Below are 15,191 nucleotides of genomic sequence, written 5' to 3' on the forward strand. Positions count from 1 at the left end.
GACGTGATGCCTATATAATGATCATTGTCTGGATATCATAATGATTATTTGAAGTTCTATCAATTTCCCAACAGTAATTTGTTTACCCACCGTTTGCTATTTTTCTCAAGAGAAGCCACTAGTGAAACCTACGGCCTCCGGGTCCCTTCTCAATATATTTTTCCTTTGTGATCTACTTTTTCTTTGCTTTTATTTTCAGATCTATTAAACCGAAAATACAAAAATACCTTGCTGCACTTTATTTTATTTGGCGTTTGATCTATCGATATTTACAACTTTCTCCCGTCCATGTGCTAATTTCTGGCGCCGTTACCCGAAAGGGATTGACAACCCCTTTAACACGTTGGGCTGCGAGTATTTGTTCTTTGTGTGCAGGTGTTGTTTACGTTGTGTTTCTTGGTTCTCCTACTGGTTCGATAACCTTGGTTTCATCACTGAGGGAAATACCTACCGTTGCTGTGCTGCATCATCCCTTCCTCTTTGGGGAAATACCGACATAGCTTCAAGCCGCCATTAGGGGACTCTCGAGGGGTCCACAAGCCAGGGGGCGCCCCCCTAGGGCGCGGCCTGAGTGCTTGTGGGCTCCTCATTACTCCTCTGGCCCCCTCTCCAAGTTACATAGGTGTCTTCTGGTCCAATAAAAATCAACGCGAAAGTTTTTATTCTGTTTGGACTCCGTTTGATATTCCTTTCTGAAAAAGTCAAAAACAAGGGAAAAAACAGCAACTGGCACTGGACACTAGGTTAATAAGTTAGTCCCAAAAAAGATATAAAATAGTACCATAATGCATATAAAACATCGAAGATAGATAATATAATAGTATGGAACGATAAAAAATTATAGATACGTTGGAGACGTATCAGTGCGCCTCCTCCTGATTTCTTCTACCTCCTCCTTCACTCCTTTCCATGTTCTCACTTGATTCCGTCCATATTCAACCTATTTTGTGTAGAAACACAATAAAGATGGGATTTGTGAAATCCTTTGCATTCATTAGTTATTAGTGGCAATATAGAGCAGATATCTTGGTTTAATTGAAATATCTTGGTTCAAACAAAGGGTAGAGGGGTGTAAAAATACCACTCATCACCTTGCGGCCGCCTGGCAGAGCCGCCGTGCCAGGTGTATTGAGGCCGGCATGCCGGCCAGCTCCCTTGAGATCTCCGATGACGATCCCACAATGCAGACGGCTGACGACAACACCACGCCGAAGCTGGCGCTGGTGCATGCCAGCTTGACCATGGAGCAGGCGCAGACGCACTACGATGCTGCCTTGGCGGATGAGGAGCAGCCTGCGTCGGCTCCTATGTCGGCGTTCCGGCAGGCGCAGGATGAGCAGAGGTACAACCTGCTTCTTCTCGAGCAGTACCGGCTGGCGGAGGGCCAAATCTTTGGCGAGCGCGCAAGCGAGGAGGTCCTGGCCACCATTGCCACGGCGAACCCAAAGTTCTTGCAGACAAGCAGGCGTTTTACGAGGTCGCGCGTGCTCAACGCACCGCTTAGAACGGCGCAGTCAGACGCGGATGCGGGCGCACAAGTGAAGGCAGCGCAGGCGGTCAAGGATGACAAGGCCGCCAACTGCGTGCGCCACACGCCGCCGTCTAGCTTTTGGGGGAGCATGTGGCAGGTGGACAGTGATGGACCGTCCACGTCCATCATCGACCTCACATCCACGGGCACCGGCGATGGACATATGGACAGTGACGGACTGTCCACGTCCATCATCGACCTCGCGTCCACCGGCACCGATGATGGACAGGTCACGGAATCCTACGATGATGGGTAAGGCACGGGAGGCGGCAGGGCATTGTGTCCCAAGTGGGTCGGTCCGTCTCTTATGCTATACTCTTTTTTGTCGGAGACCGCACCTTTACTTCACGGGTCTTAAACCCCGCCGCCGCTTCTGGAGACGGCAGACGGAGGACGTGGTCGCTGATGCGGAATACAAAGAAAGTGGACGACAACCGTCGACGTAGGATAGCTTTAGGGTTCGGCCACATTTTTTTATTGAAAAATGTTTGAAATGTCATGAATTTTGTCTGGTTTATATGAAGATCCGCCATGTTTCATGAATTTCGTCTAGTCAATAGCCGCATCACACAACCACTTTGTCAGACTGACTTGAGTTACCCATTCTCTTTTGCGAACGTTTTTCTTCTTTCTTCCTAAGCATCACACTCACACAGTATCTGTAGTACTCCCTCCGTTCCTAAATATTTGTCTTTCTAGAGATTTCAACAAGTGACTATATACGGAGCAAAATGAGTGAATCTACACTCTAAAATATGTCTATATACATTCGTATGTGGTAGTCCATTTAAAATCTCTACAAAGACAAATATTTAGGACCGGAGAAAGTAGTACATATCAAAGCGTAACGGTGAAGAAGGAGTTGCCGGCCAAATGGTCAAATCAATGACAGCGAAGCCTCCTCCGGGAAGGACCTAATATCTGCATGCAAGATGCGAAAACCGTGCGAGTTTGTTCGCACGGTAGGACGCAAGACGTGTGCATCTTGGTGCGAATACATTCACGTGCACATGCGTACCCAAACAAACTTCCGACAAACAAAGAAGAAGTCACACCTGCGTGTCATGGCCCATATATGGAGTAGCACTGCTCAGAGTCGTGTCATGCGCATTTTCCACACGAGGGCTAGCGAGCGTGTGGAGTACTACAAACTGTCGCATCCGTTGGAGTGGCAACGGTACCTGATGAAAGGACGACAAGGCGTACGTGCCGACCTCACGCGTCATGTCCTGTGGGAATCAACTGTGACGGAGAACAAGATTGTCGGGAGGATGCGGATGCTTGAGGAAACGAATCTTTGTTTTGTTTTCGCATACACACCACACCATTGTGGAGGTGGAGCCGGACAAAAAACCCTGGCGCCAAGTGGACGTGCCGGCATCCAAAGCCGATGACCCCATCGGCACGGCACCCGTCACCACCGCCGCGTTGGAGGTCCATGCCATAGATGTGAATTCTATCAAGACCCGTAGTAGTACGTCGCAGATGTGTGCATATGGTGCGAACCAACCTGTGGTTGAATAGTTAGAGGGATAGTGGTATCCCAGTCCATCAAGGTTCAAGTCCCGGTGCTCGCATTATTTTTGGAATTATTTCAGGATTTCCGACGATGCGCTTTCAGTGGGAAGAGACGTTCTCATTGACGACGAGGCGCCTACGGTGACTTCGTAAATCTCTAGATGATATGCCGGCTCAGCCTCTCGAAGGTGCTCATAAGAGTAGGTGTGTGTATGCGTTTATTGAGATGGGTATATGCGCGTATGTATGAGCGCTTGTGTTTATACTGTGTTCAGAAAAAGATGTGTGCATATGGTGTGAGCGTCTCTCATTTTCGCAAAGGACAAATGAAACAGGGTACTAGTACGTAGTTATTGTGGCCATAGTGATATGCGGCTATAGGAATTAATACTGTTGCGGTCTCGCACCCAGACAAATCATTCGACTGTAGCAAGGAATCGGCATGCTTCACGTGGTACACTTAATTAGTTGGCCGTGCTTCTAAAAAAAAGTAGTTGGCCGTGAAGTACGAAACCATTGCGAACGTGACTGGTGCAAAATGCCTCAATCGGAACCCTTCTCGTGCAAGGAAAAAAGAAAGAAAATTTAGTTTCCTGCTAATCCTCAACCAGAAGAATTAGAAGGGGTAGATTATTCCTTTTCACCCAAATATTACCACAAAATGGAGAGGGATCAGATCTCGCGCGGACTGGACGGCTCAGACTACTTTGTCTTCAGCCAGGTGGCTCGGCTATTTTGTTTCCAAGCATCCCTAAGAGACATCGGCCAGGTGGCGCGGTCTTATTTCTTTCACTCTTGCTCGAGCCGGATGATGATATATTCTCATGTCCGGTTTCTTTGGGGATGGATCCTAAAGAGTTTACCTATCCCAATAACAAAGAAACCAGACCTACGTATTGTCTTCACCCACTTGGCTAGAGTACTTCTCTTGTCTCGATCCGTATATGCTCTACTCTTTCTATCCATAAATAAGTGTACATATAGAAATTTTAGCATAAATTATGGAGTGGAGTAAAAATTGACCGGAAAGGGGTTAACCATCATCTATTTCCTTTTTAATTACGCCACCCTCAATGAGCAAATAAGTGCATCTAAAAAGTAAGGAGACCATGTGTTTAATGTTATTGGTCATGATTACCATGTGATGAGAGAAATTTTTTTTTCCTACTTTAAAATGCATTGGCAAAATAGAAGTATACTTTAACAGGTTGGGACTTCATGGGTTTTGTGGAGTGGATAGTAATGGTATGAGTGGAGGTCTTGCATTATACTGGCATGAAAATTGAATTGTGGAAATCTTGGATAAAGATGAGAGACACATTGATGCTCTGATCCAGTTACGGGAGGGCGCATAACAATGGAGGGCCACGTTTGTGTATGGAGAACCTCGAGTTGAGAACAAACATCTTATGTGGTCGAAGCTGCAGAATCTCAAATCTGTAAGTAATCTTCCCTGGTTAGTGATCGGCGACTTCAATGAAGCCTTGTGGAATTTTGAGCATTTCTCGGTAACACCCAGGGCAGAGGCCCAACTGGTACCTTTTCGAGACACTCTGGAAATCTGCGGGTTGGTTGATTTGGGATTTAGTGGAGTACCTTTCACCTATGACAATAAGCGCAGCGGGTCGGTGAACGTAAGAGTAAGGTTGGACAGAGCGGTAGCTACTAATGCATGGAGGAACTTGTTTGATTTTGCATCTGTGGATCACATCCCGTCGCCTTGCTCAGACCATGTGGCGATCTTTTTGAAAGGCGAGCCGGACTTAGGCCCTGTTGGAGGAAAAGGCAGGCGGTATGAGGTCTCTTGGGAGAGGGACTCGTCTCTACCAGAGGTTATAAAACAGGCATGGGCTGCTGTTGGTGAGGTACAGAATAGGGCGCAGCTGAGAGATGCATTAACAATAACTATGCGTACACTTGGTACATGGAGCAGGAAATTCGGGAATGTGATGAGGGAGCTTGCCAAGTCACGTACTCAATTGGAGGAGCTCATGAGCATGAATGCAGATAGAGAGGACATCAGGAAAGTGTCGGACAGAATGAATGAACTGTTATATCAAGAAGAAATGTTGTGGATGCAGAGATCAAGAATATCATGGCTCAAGGAGGGCGATCGAAACACAATTTTTTTTCACAGTAAGGCGGTTTGGAGAGCTAGGAAAAACAAGATACGACAGCTGACTGATAGCATAGGTGTAGTGCATTCAGATTTTGTAGCAATGAGCAAACTTGCGAATGAATACTTTCGAGGTATTTTTTCAGCTGATGCATCTCTTGACGCGTCTCCAGTAATTGATCTATGGGAGACCATGGTGACAACGGAGGATAATGATCGGCTGTGCGCTCCTTTCTCTGATAAAGAGATCTCGGATGCCATGTTCCAAATTGGCCCATTGAAGGCGCCGGGGCCGGATGGTTTCCCCGCGTGTTTTTTTCAGCGGAACTGGAGCACAATAAAAGAAAGTGTGATAGCAGCGGTAAAAGACTTCTTTCATACGGGTGTTATGCCAGAGGGGGTTAACTCTACTTCTATTGTTTTGATCCCAAAAATTACTAACCCCACAAAGTTGTCTGAATATAGGGCGATTAGTCTTTGTAACGTGATATATAAGGTTATTTCAAAGTGCCTAGTGAACAGGTTGCGGCCGCTCTTGGATGTTTTAATTTCGAGTGAACAAAGTGCCTTTATTTCGGGAAGGATGATAACTGATAATGCCCTTGTTGCTTTCGAGTGCATCCACTTTATTAAACAGGAGAAGGACCCCACAAAAAGCTTATGTGCATATAAGCTTGATCTGTCTAAGGCTTACGATAGAGTGGACTGGGTTTTCTTGAAGCAAGTGATGCAAAAGATGGGTTTCTCTCAACGATGGATTGACTGGATAATGACATGTGTCACATCGGTGAGGTATTCTGTCAAATTAAATGGAACTCTCTTGGATTCATTTGCACCGTCGCGCGGGCTTCAGCAAGGCGACCCACTTTCACCTTTCTTATTTTTGTTTGTGGCGGATGGACTGTCAGCTATTTTGAGAAGTAAAGTACGTAGTGGTGATATTACTCCAGTGAGGGTCTGTAGAAGGGCGCCAAGCATATCTCATTTATTGTTCGCTGACACTAGTAGAAAAGAGGGCTTTGGTTCAGGCCGGGTCAGCCCATTAGTCCCGGTTCAGTCCAGAACCGGGACCCATGGGGGCACTGGTCCCGGTTCGTGAGGCCAGGGGCCTGCCGGGCCTCGTGAGGGCATTGGTCCTGGTTCGTCTGGCCCCTTTAGTCCCGATTGGTGGGACGAACTGGGACCAATGGGCCTTGCTCCTGGCCCACCACCATTGGTCTCAATTGGTGGCTTGAACCGGGACCACAGGCTGCCCTTTAGTCCCGGTTCATACCACGAACCGGGACCAATGAGGTGCCTATATATACCCCTCGCCCGCGAGCAGAGCACTCCAGTGCTCTATTTTTCTCTGGCCGGCGAGGGGAGGGCTCTGTGGTGCTCTACCTCACCTCCTATGCACATGAGGTGTTCGATGAAATGCCCGAGCCACACTAGTTAAGCTTTCTCGTCTCGAAGCTCGACCTCAAAGCTCCATTTTCCTCGAGATTTGTCTAGGTTTAGCGGCCCGTCACGTCCCATTCCCGTCTTCACCGCCGTCGATCGCCCGCGCCGATCTTGTCGCCGGCACCACCTTGGTGAGCCTCTTGTTCTTATCTTCTTTCTGAAAGAAAAAAATTCTTACTTTAGATAGATACTTGTCTAATTTTCTTACTATTTTATTGCTTGTTATTATATACTGCGATGGTTTTGGTATCCGCCCCCGTCGGCCCTCGTCCTGTCTATGATTCGGATGTGGTATATATTATCTTTATAACTATTGGTTCATTTATTGTTTATGAAAATTATGCCGACCAACGTGACATAGATTTTATTTATCTAGGAGGTATGTGAACCGGAAATTCCAACCGACCCTATTGTCGAGAGGTTAAATTTAGTTGAAGAAGAAAACAATTTCTTGAAGGAAAAAAAAAATTGAGGAGGAGAAGATGATATTGGAGTTGCATGTTGCGGATGTCGTCGATGATCACAAGATCAAGATGGATGCAATGCGCTTGAAGATTAGAAAGATTAGAAAATATGCCATTCATACCGAGGCTTGGTATCATTATGCCGTTGGATCAATTGTTACCTTGGTTGCGATTATGATCGCATTTGTTTTCGCATTGAAATGTTTTACATAGTTTCAATGTATGGTTTAATTAATTAGATGCTCTGGAGAGCTATATGTTGTTAGATGAGAACTATGTATGTACTTTGGTTTTAATGTGATGATGAACTTCTATTAATTTGGTCACTTAATTATCTATTCATGATGTTCTGTAATGGTTTTTTACACACTTAATTATATATAATGCACGCAGATGAACCGGCAATGGATGTACGGTGACAGACACACCTCTGAGTACATTAAGGGCGTGCATGATTTTCTCGAACTGGCTGAGGCAAACAAGCAGAATGGTTTTATGTGTTGTCCATGCCCTAAATGTGAGAATACGAAGTCTTACTCTGACCGGAAAATCCTTCACACCCACCTGCTTTACAAGGGTTTCATGTCACACTATAATGTTTGGACGAGGCACGGAGAAATAGGGGTTATGATGGAAGACGGCGAAGAAGAAGAGGACGATGACAACTATGTGCCCCCTGAATACGGTGATGCTGCAACGGGGGAAGCTGCTGAAGATCAAGAGGAACCAGACGATGTGCCCAATGATGCTGCAACGGGGGAAGCTGCTGAAGATCAAGAGGAACTAGTGCCCGATGATGATGATCTCCGCCGGGTCATTGTCGATGCAAGGACGCAATGCGAAAGTCAAAAGGAGAAGCTGAAGTTCGATCGCATGTTAGAGGATCACAAAAAAGGGTTGTACCCCAATTGCGAAGATGGCAACACAAAGTTCGGTACCGTACTGGAATTGCTGCAGTGGAAGGCAGAGAATGCTGTGCCTAACAAAGGATTTGAGAAGCTATTGAAAATATTGCCCAACAGTACATACGCAGCAAAGAAGGTCGTATGCCCTCTAGGATTGGAGGTGCAGAAGATACATGCATGCCCTAATGACTTCATCCTCTACCGCAGTGCGTACAAGGATCTGAACGCATGCCCGGTATGCGGTGCATTGCGGTATAAGATCAGACGAGATGACCCTGGTGATGTTGACGGCGAGCCCCCCCAGGAAGAGGGTTCCTGCGAAGGTGATGTGGTATGCTCCTATAATACCACGGTTGAAATGTCTGTTCAGAAACGAAGAGCATGCCAAGTTGATGCGATGGCACAGTGAGGACCGTAAGAAAGACGGGAAGTTGAGAGCACCCGCTGACGGGTCGCAGTGGAGAAAAATCGAGAGAAAGTACTGGGCTGAGTTTGCAAGTGACCCAAGGAACGTATGGTATGGTTTAAGCGCGGATGGCATTAATCCTTTCGGGGAGCAGAGCAGCAATCACAGCATCTGGCCCGTGACTCTATGTATGTATAACCTTCCTCCTTGGATGTGCATGAAGCGGAAGTTCATTATGATGCCAGTTCTCATCCAAGGCCCTAAGCAACCCGGCAACGACATTGATGTGTACCTAAGGCCATTAGTTGAAGAACTTTTACAGCTGTGAAATGGAAATGGTGTACGTACGTGGGATGAGCACAAACAGGAGGAATTTAACCTGCACGCGTTGTTGTTTGTAACCATCAACGATTGGCCCGCTCTCAGTGACCTTTCAGGACAGACAAACAAGGGATACCACGCACGCAAGCACTGTTTAGATGACACTGAAAGTATATACCTGGACAAATGCAGGAAGAATGTGTACCTGGGCCATCATCGATTTCTTCCGACCAACCATCAATGTCGAAAGAAAGGCAAGCATTTCAAAGGCGAGGCAAGCATTTCAAATAAATAAGTTTTTTGTTGTAAGTAGAAACAAAACAAAATAAATAAAGAAAAAAAGAAAACAAAAAAACAGGCAAAAAATAAAAAATATGCCACCTACTGGGCCACCACGGCCTGAATACGACTAGAAACCCATCGATGGGCCAGGATTCAGGCCCGCAAAAGGCCCAGTAGGCCCATCAGGCATAGCAGTGACAATTAGGCCCGTAAGCCTGCAATGGAGAGGAGCTCAAGAGGGGAGCGGCAGTGGGGCTTATAAACCACTGCGCGCCCCTCTCAACTAGAGAGGTGGGACTAAACTTTCGACGCGGGTGCAGCAACACAAGGCCTTTGGTCCCGGTTGGTGGCACCAACCGATACTAAAGGGGTGCATTGGTACCGGTTCATGGCACTAACCGGTACCAATGCCCCCCTTTAGTCCCGGTTGGTGCCACCAACTGGGACTAAAGGTAGCATTGGTACCGGTTTGTGCCACCAACCGGTACCAATGGGTTTGCTATATAAGCCAGCACTTGTGAAAATTTCGTCAGTTCTTCGATCCCTCCAACGACGCCGCCAGGCTGCCCAAGCTCGCCATGCCTCTGCGGCGCCCCCGACCATGCCGCCGTCGCCCCTGCCCCCGACCACGCCGCGCGCCTCGTCGTGCCTCTGCCGCGCCCCCGACCCGCCCCGCCGTCGCCGTCGCCGTCGCCATCGCCCGCCGTCGCCCGCGCCCTCGCCGTTGCCGCGCCCTCGCCCGACGTCGTCGCCGCGCGCCGTCCCTGCCCCGACGCACGCCGCCCCTGCCCCGACGCGCACCGCCCCTGCCCCGACGCCGTCTCCGCGCCCCTGCTTGCCCCGACGCCGCCCGCCGCGCGCTCCTCCCTCTGTGAGCACCGCGCCTCTGCCGGCCCCGCCGCCGTGCTATTTTTTTACATGTTTTTAGATTTTCATATATGTATGTATGTATTTTTTAGATATATGTATTTTTTTGATGTATGTTCATATATGTATGTATGTATTTTTTTTACATGTTTTTTGTATGTATGTATGTATGTATGTATTTTTTCAATTGTAATGATGTTTTAAAAATACATATATGCAAAAGTTAGATTTTTATAAAAGTTTTATCTATATATGTTCTCTGATTTAGTACATTTTAGGTTAGTTTCATTTTTAGAAAAGTTTTATATATTTAGGAAGAAGGAATAGAAGGAAGAAGAAGGAAGAAGAAAAAGTTTTATATATGCAAAAGTTACATTTTTAGAAAAGTTTTATATATCTAGCTAGGAAAGGAAGAAGAAGAAAAAGAATAAGAGGAAAAAGGAAAATAAGAAGAAGAAGAAAGGAGAAGAAGAGGAGAGGAAGAAGATGAGAAATAAATAAGAAGAAGAAAAAAGAAGAAGAAAAGAGGAGAAGAAGAAAGGAATAGAGGAGAAGAAGAGAAAATAGAATATTCTATTTTCTCTTCTTCTCCTCTATTCCTTTCTTCTTCTCCTCTTTTTTTTTCTTTTTTTTCTTCAATCTTCTCCTCTATTAATATCTTCTTCTCCTCTTTTTATTTCTTCTTCGTCTTCTTATTTTTTATCGGATATGTCGTTGTCGATATACCCCGTGTCCCGATAACTTCAACACGAGGGGGGGGGGGTTCGACCTACCCCCTCCCTGATAACATTATTTTCCCATGTATGTATGTCGTCGTTGTCGATATAACCCCCTCCCGGATAACTTCGACCGTGATAACTTATACCACGGGAGCACCCCCCGGCCCTCTCGCTCGACCAAAACTCTCGAGGACACCCAAACCCTAGAAAAAAACGATGTCGGTCTCCTACCCCCTCCCGCCGCGCCCCTACCCTTGAAGCGTTGCCGAGGCCACCCCAAACCCGGAATAAGCTAGGTCTACGTTTGCACTAATATATCCACCTGCTGTCATGTTTGTGTAATAATTGCCATGTTGTAATATTTGCAGAAACAATGGAGCACGGACGAGACGAGGAAGCAGAAGAGGTGTTGGGGGACATAATCTTAGCCGGAGGTGATGTCTTGTCGTATCTTAACGACAATGATGGTCTGGAAGAACAGGGTGAAGAAGCAGGCTACGGTGATCGAAGAGTGGAGGAGGAAAGACATGATTATGATGGCTCCGGTGACCCAATGCTGGTGCAAGAAGGAGCCCGTGGTGACGGCTCCGGTGACCGAACAGAGTCCGGCCAGGTAAATATATTAGTTAAGCCTGTGCTGACTAGCTAATTGATGCATTCATTGTTTTGGTATGTACACATATTAATTAACTCTCGTCTTTCTTCTTTTTTCTAGCCCTCCGGATCGAGCACAACTTCGGTAAAGAGACGAGGCCCGAAGAGAAAGTTGCGCTCGGATGAAAGGTTTGAGATCACAGCAATCGCGCGCGACGGCCAACCGATTGAACCCATCCGGACAAAGGAAGCATTTGCTGCTCAGTGCGGGGTTCTTGTTAGGGACAAGATCCCGATCAGCATCCACCAATGGTATAAGCCTAAGAAGGAAGACCCTGAGGTGTCTTATGTCAATGATATGCAGAAAGATGATCTTTGGACTGAGCTGAAGGCAAATTTCACCCTACCGCCAGAGGAGGATCCGGAGAAGCCAGTTAAAGAGCAATTAATCAAGTCTCATGCTCTTAAGAAGATGGCAGACCTATTCAGGAGGTGGAAGAATGAGCTGAAAACGTTTGTCGACAAAGAAGAGACACCAGAATTCATCGGCAAATATGAGAAGATCAGAGATCACTGGCCCGCATTTGTGGCCCACAAGACATCGGAAAAGAGTAAGAAGTTGTCAGCGACAAACAAGAAAAATGCTGCGAAGAAGAAGCTTCACCATCGCACGGGGTCAGGTGGCTACCTCAAAGCCCGGCCTAAGTGGGCCAAGGCTGAGAATGATCTGCTTGATAAAGGGATCGAACCAGAGACAATGAACTGGCCAGACCGTTGCCGGACTTGGTTCTTCGGGGCTGGCGGAACCTTGGACCCTGTATCAGGGAAGTGCGTTTGGACGGACGAGCAAATGAGAATACCAGTCAAGAGGCTTCAGCACTATATCGATGCAGCGCAGCAAGGGACGTTCGTTCCAGACAGAGAGAACGACGAGCTCACAATGGCCCTCGGGAATCCTGAGCACCCTGGACGGACACGAGGCACGCCAGGCTCCGTTCCGTGGAAGGCTGGTTTTCCGGACGCAGGCGGTTACAAATGCCAGGAGAGGAGGAAAAAAGTGGAGCAGACCCAAATTCAGAAGCTGCACGAAAGGGTTCAAGCGCTAGAGGAACGAGACGTAGCTCGCAGCAAGCGACCTGCCGAAACTACCCCCGAAGCTACCCCGCCATCTCAGCGGAGAAGCAGCGTGGCTTCCACCGAGCTGCTTCAGCCGGAGCATGTCTTGACGGCTCCTGCTAGCTACCCCGTGGATGCTATCACGGAGTCTCAACATTGCCACCTTATGACGCAATGGGAGAACTTCAAAGTCAAGGCGGCTGTCAGCTCTGTTCGACCTCCTGAACCCGGCGCAACTTTTCACTGTCGTCCGATTCCAGAAGGATATGCTAGGGTGACGGTGGACGAAATAACGGAGGGATTTGAGGACCTCCAGCTTGACCACCCTACCGGTGAAGGGGAGACTCGGCTGGGTTCTGCTCTGAAGACTCCATGCCTATGGCGGAAGGAGCTCATCAACCTTCCGAACTGGACGCCTCCGCCGCCTCCTCCTCCGGCGAGTAAGGGCACTCCGCCTCCTCCTCCGCCGAGTGATCAGGGCACTCAGCCTCCTTCTCCGGCGCGTGGCGGCACTCCGCCTCCTCCTCTGCCTCCTCCTTCGGCGAGTGATCAGGGCACTCAGCCTCCTTCTCCGGCGCGTGGCGGCACTCCGCCTCCTTCTCCGCCTGCGCCGGCGCGCCCGAGCAGCCAACCTCCTCCTTCTCCGCCTCGTCAGCAAGGGCGGAAGAGACCCGCCGCCGCTCCGGCTGCTCCGGCGCGTCATAGTCCTTCTCCTCCGCCTCGTAAGCAAGGAAAGAAGACAGCCACAGCCGCTCCGTCTGCTCTGCCAGCGTCTAGCTGCACAGCCAGAGGCGGGAGGCAATACAGATTCGGTCCTTCTCTGAAGACTCCAGAGAAGTTACCATACGAGAGGACCAAGGAGGAAACCACGAAGATCGTGCGAGCCGAAGTGACGAACTTCTTTGAAGGGGTGAAAGCAAAGAAACATCCACCTCCGGAGGAGAAGGTAGATCCGGTGAAAGCGAAGCGCACTCTGGCCGCCCTGACAAAACCACCAAAGTCTCCACCGAAAGGCAACTATGAGCGCATTATTGCAAAGACATTTGTCGAAGTGGAGCGGTCGGGAAGTACTGTCAGTGATCAAAGGTTAAAAGAACGACGAGCTGGGAAAAAAATTGCCCAGCTCGGCGAACAAGCGAACCAATCGTGCCCCCCGCTCAAGGTGTCTAGCGACATCGTCGCTAATGATACGAGGATGGTGCCCGGTTATAGCAATCTTGGAGATTACCTGCCCGACGATGTACATTATGATTTCTTGGAGGTGGACGAACACAAATACCATTACGGGAAGCCTCTCGTCAAAGATGAAAGATCTCTAATAACGATGATGCGAAGATTACATGATTGGTACATGAAAACCTGCAGAGAGTCTGGGGGGAGGAATACTTTGACGCTGAGAGTTAAAGAGGAGCATGACCTCGTTGGAATTGAACTGTTGAATGTTCCATTTGAGGAGTTCTTCCAGTTTTCCAATCAAAAGGCCCTCGGTAAATCAACGGTCACTTGCTACTGTCTGTAAGTAGTACTACTTCTGTCATTAAGTCTCTCCATATAGGTCAGCTCTTTCATTGCATGTATTTATAATTATCCTCACTATATTATGCAGATTGAAGATCGCCGAATTGAAGAAAAGACAAATCGGTGATATTGGGTTCATTAACACAAATCTCATAGATGCAACTGAGGTTAAATATCATGCCGAAAATACCGAGGCCAACTTGCTACGATCGTTGGTAATAAATGAAAACAAAGATATAATACTCTTTCCTTACAACTTCAAGTGAGTGTTACTGTCTTGTGCATATTCGGTTTCCCTTATTAGTCCAGGTTATAGTAATGTAATTGATGACTTATGCATGCGTGCGCAGCTTCCACTATATTCTTCTAGAGATTAAGCTTGAGCAGGGAGTAGTAACCGTCTTAGACTCGAGACGAAAAGATCCCCAGGACTATGCGGACATGACTCAAATGCTCGAGAAGTAAGTTAAATCGATCATTATCCACCATATCAACAACTTTGTTCATTTCCTGATATCAAGTAATTGTTTTCTTTGTCTGGCAGGGTTTGGAGAAAATTCACCAAAAAAGCTCCGGGACTGCCGAAGACGCTGCAATTTAGACACCCGAAAGTAAGTACTATAGTAGCATGTTCCGCGCATCTCCTAGTGATTCAAGCGCTAGTTTCATCAATACCATTTAGCATGCTTGCTTATCAGTTTGATTGACCTCTATTTCTTGTAAAGTGGTTGTGGCAGGAACAAGGGAATGATTTCTGTGGATACTACGTTTGCGAGTCCATCCGCCACACGACCTGTGAGCGGGGCTACTCTGACGAACAATATGAAGTGTGTAAGCAATAATATTCACAATTTTATTTTATTACCATCATTTGTGTTGAGTTTAATTTATTCATATATATATGTATTGACCCCCTTCTTCAAATTAGATCTTTCGGATGCGGGATGAACTCCTACCACCAGATCGTATGCGAGCAATTCAAGAGGAATTGGCGGCATTCTTCCTTGACCACGTGATCGCTGAAAACGGAGAATACTATGTGGACCCCGTGTTCATATATAATTAGGAGATTATATTGTAAGAGATAATTATTGTATATATGTAGCCGGTAGTGTCGGATAGATATACGAGAACTTGTTGTTCGACCAATCTCTCGGAGAAGGAGAGGTGGTCGATATCACTTCTCTCTGTATGCATATGTTCATGACGATCTTCTGTTTCCTTCATTTGCTTACTAGCTAGCGTGTCTAGTCCTCTCTATACGTATATAGTACGTAGCGTCGACCAAGCATGGAGATAAGAGAGGACACTTCTCTCTATTAATTAGCTAGCTAACACAATATATGAAACACCTAAATTAACCCCCCAAAACCCCCAACCCCCGCCCCCTT

This window comes from Triticum aestivum, chromosome 1D (assembly GCF_018294505.1).
Source record: "Triticum aestivum cultivar Chinese Spring chromosome 1D, IWGSC CS RefSeq v2.1, whole genome shotgun sequence".
In the NCBI taxonomy this organism is placed as follows: Eukaryota; Viridiplantae; Streptophyta; class Magnoliopsida; order Poales; family Poaceae; genus Triticum; species Triticum aestivum.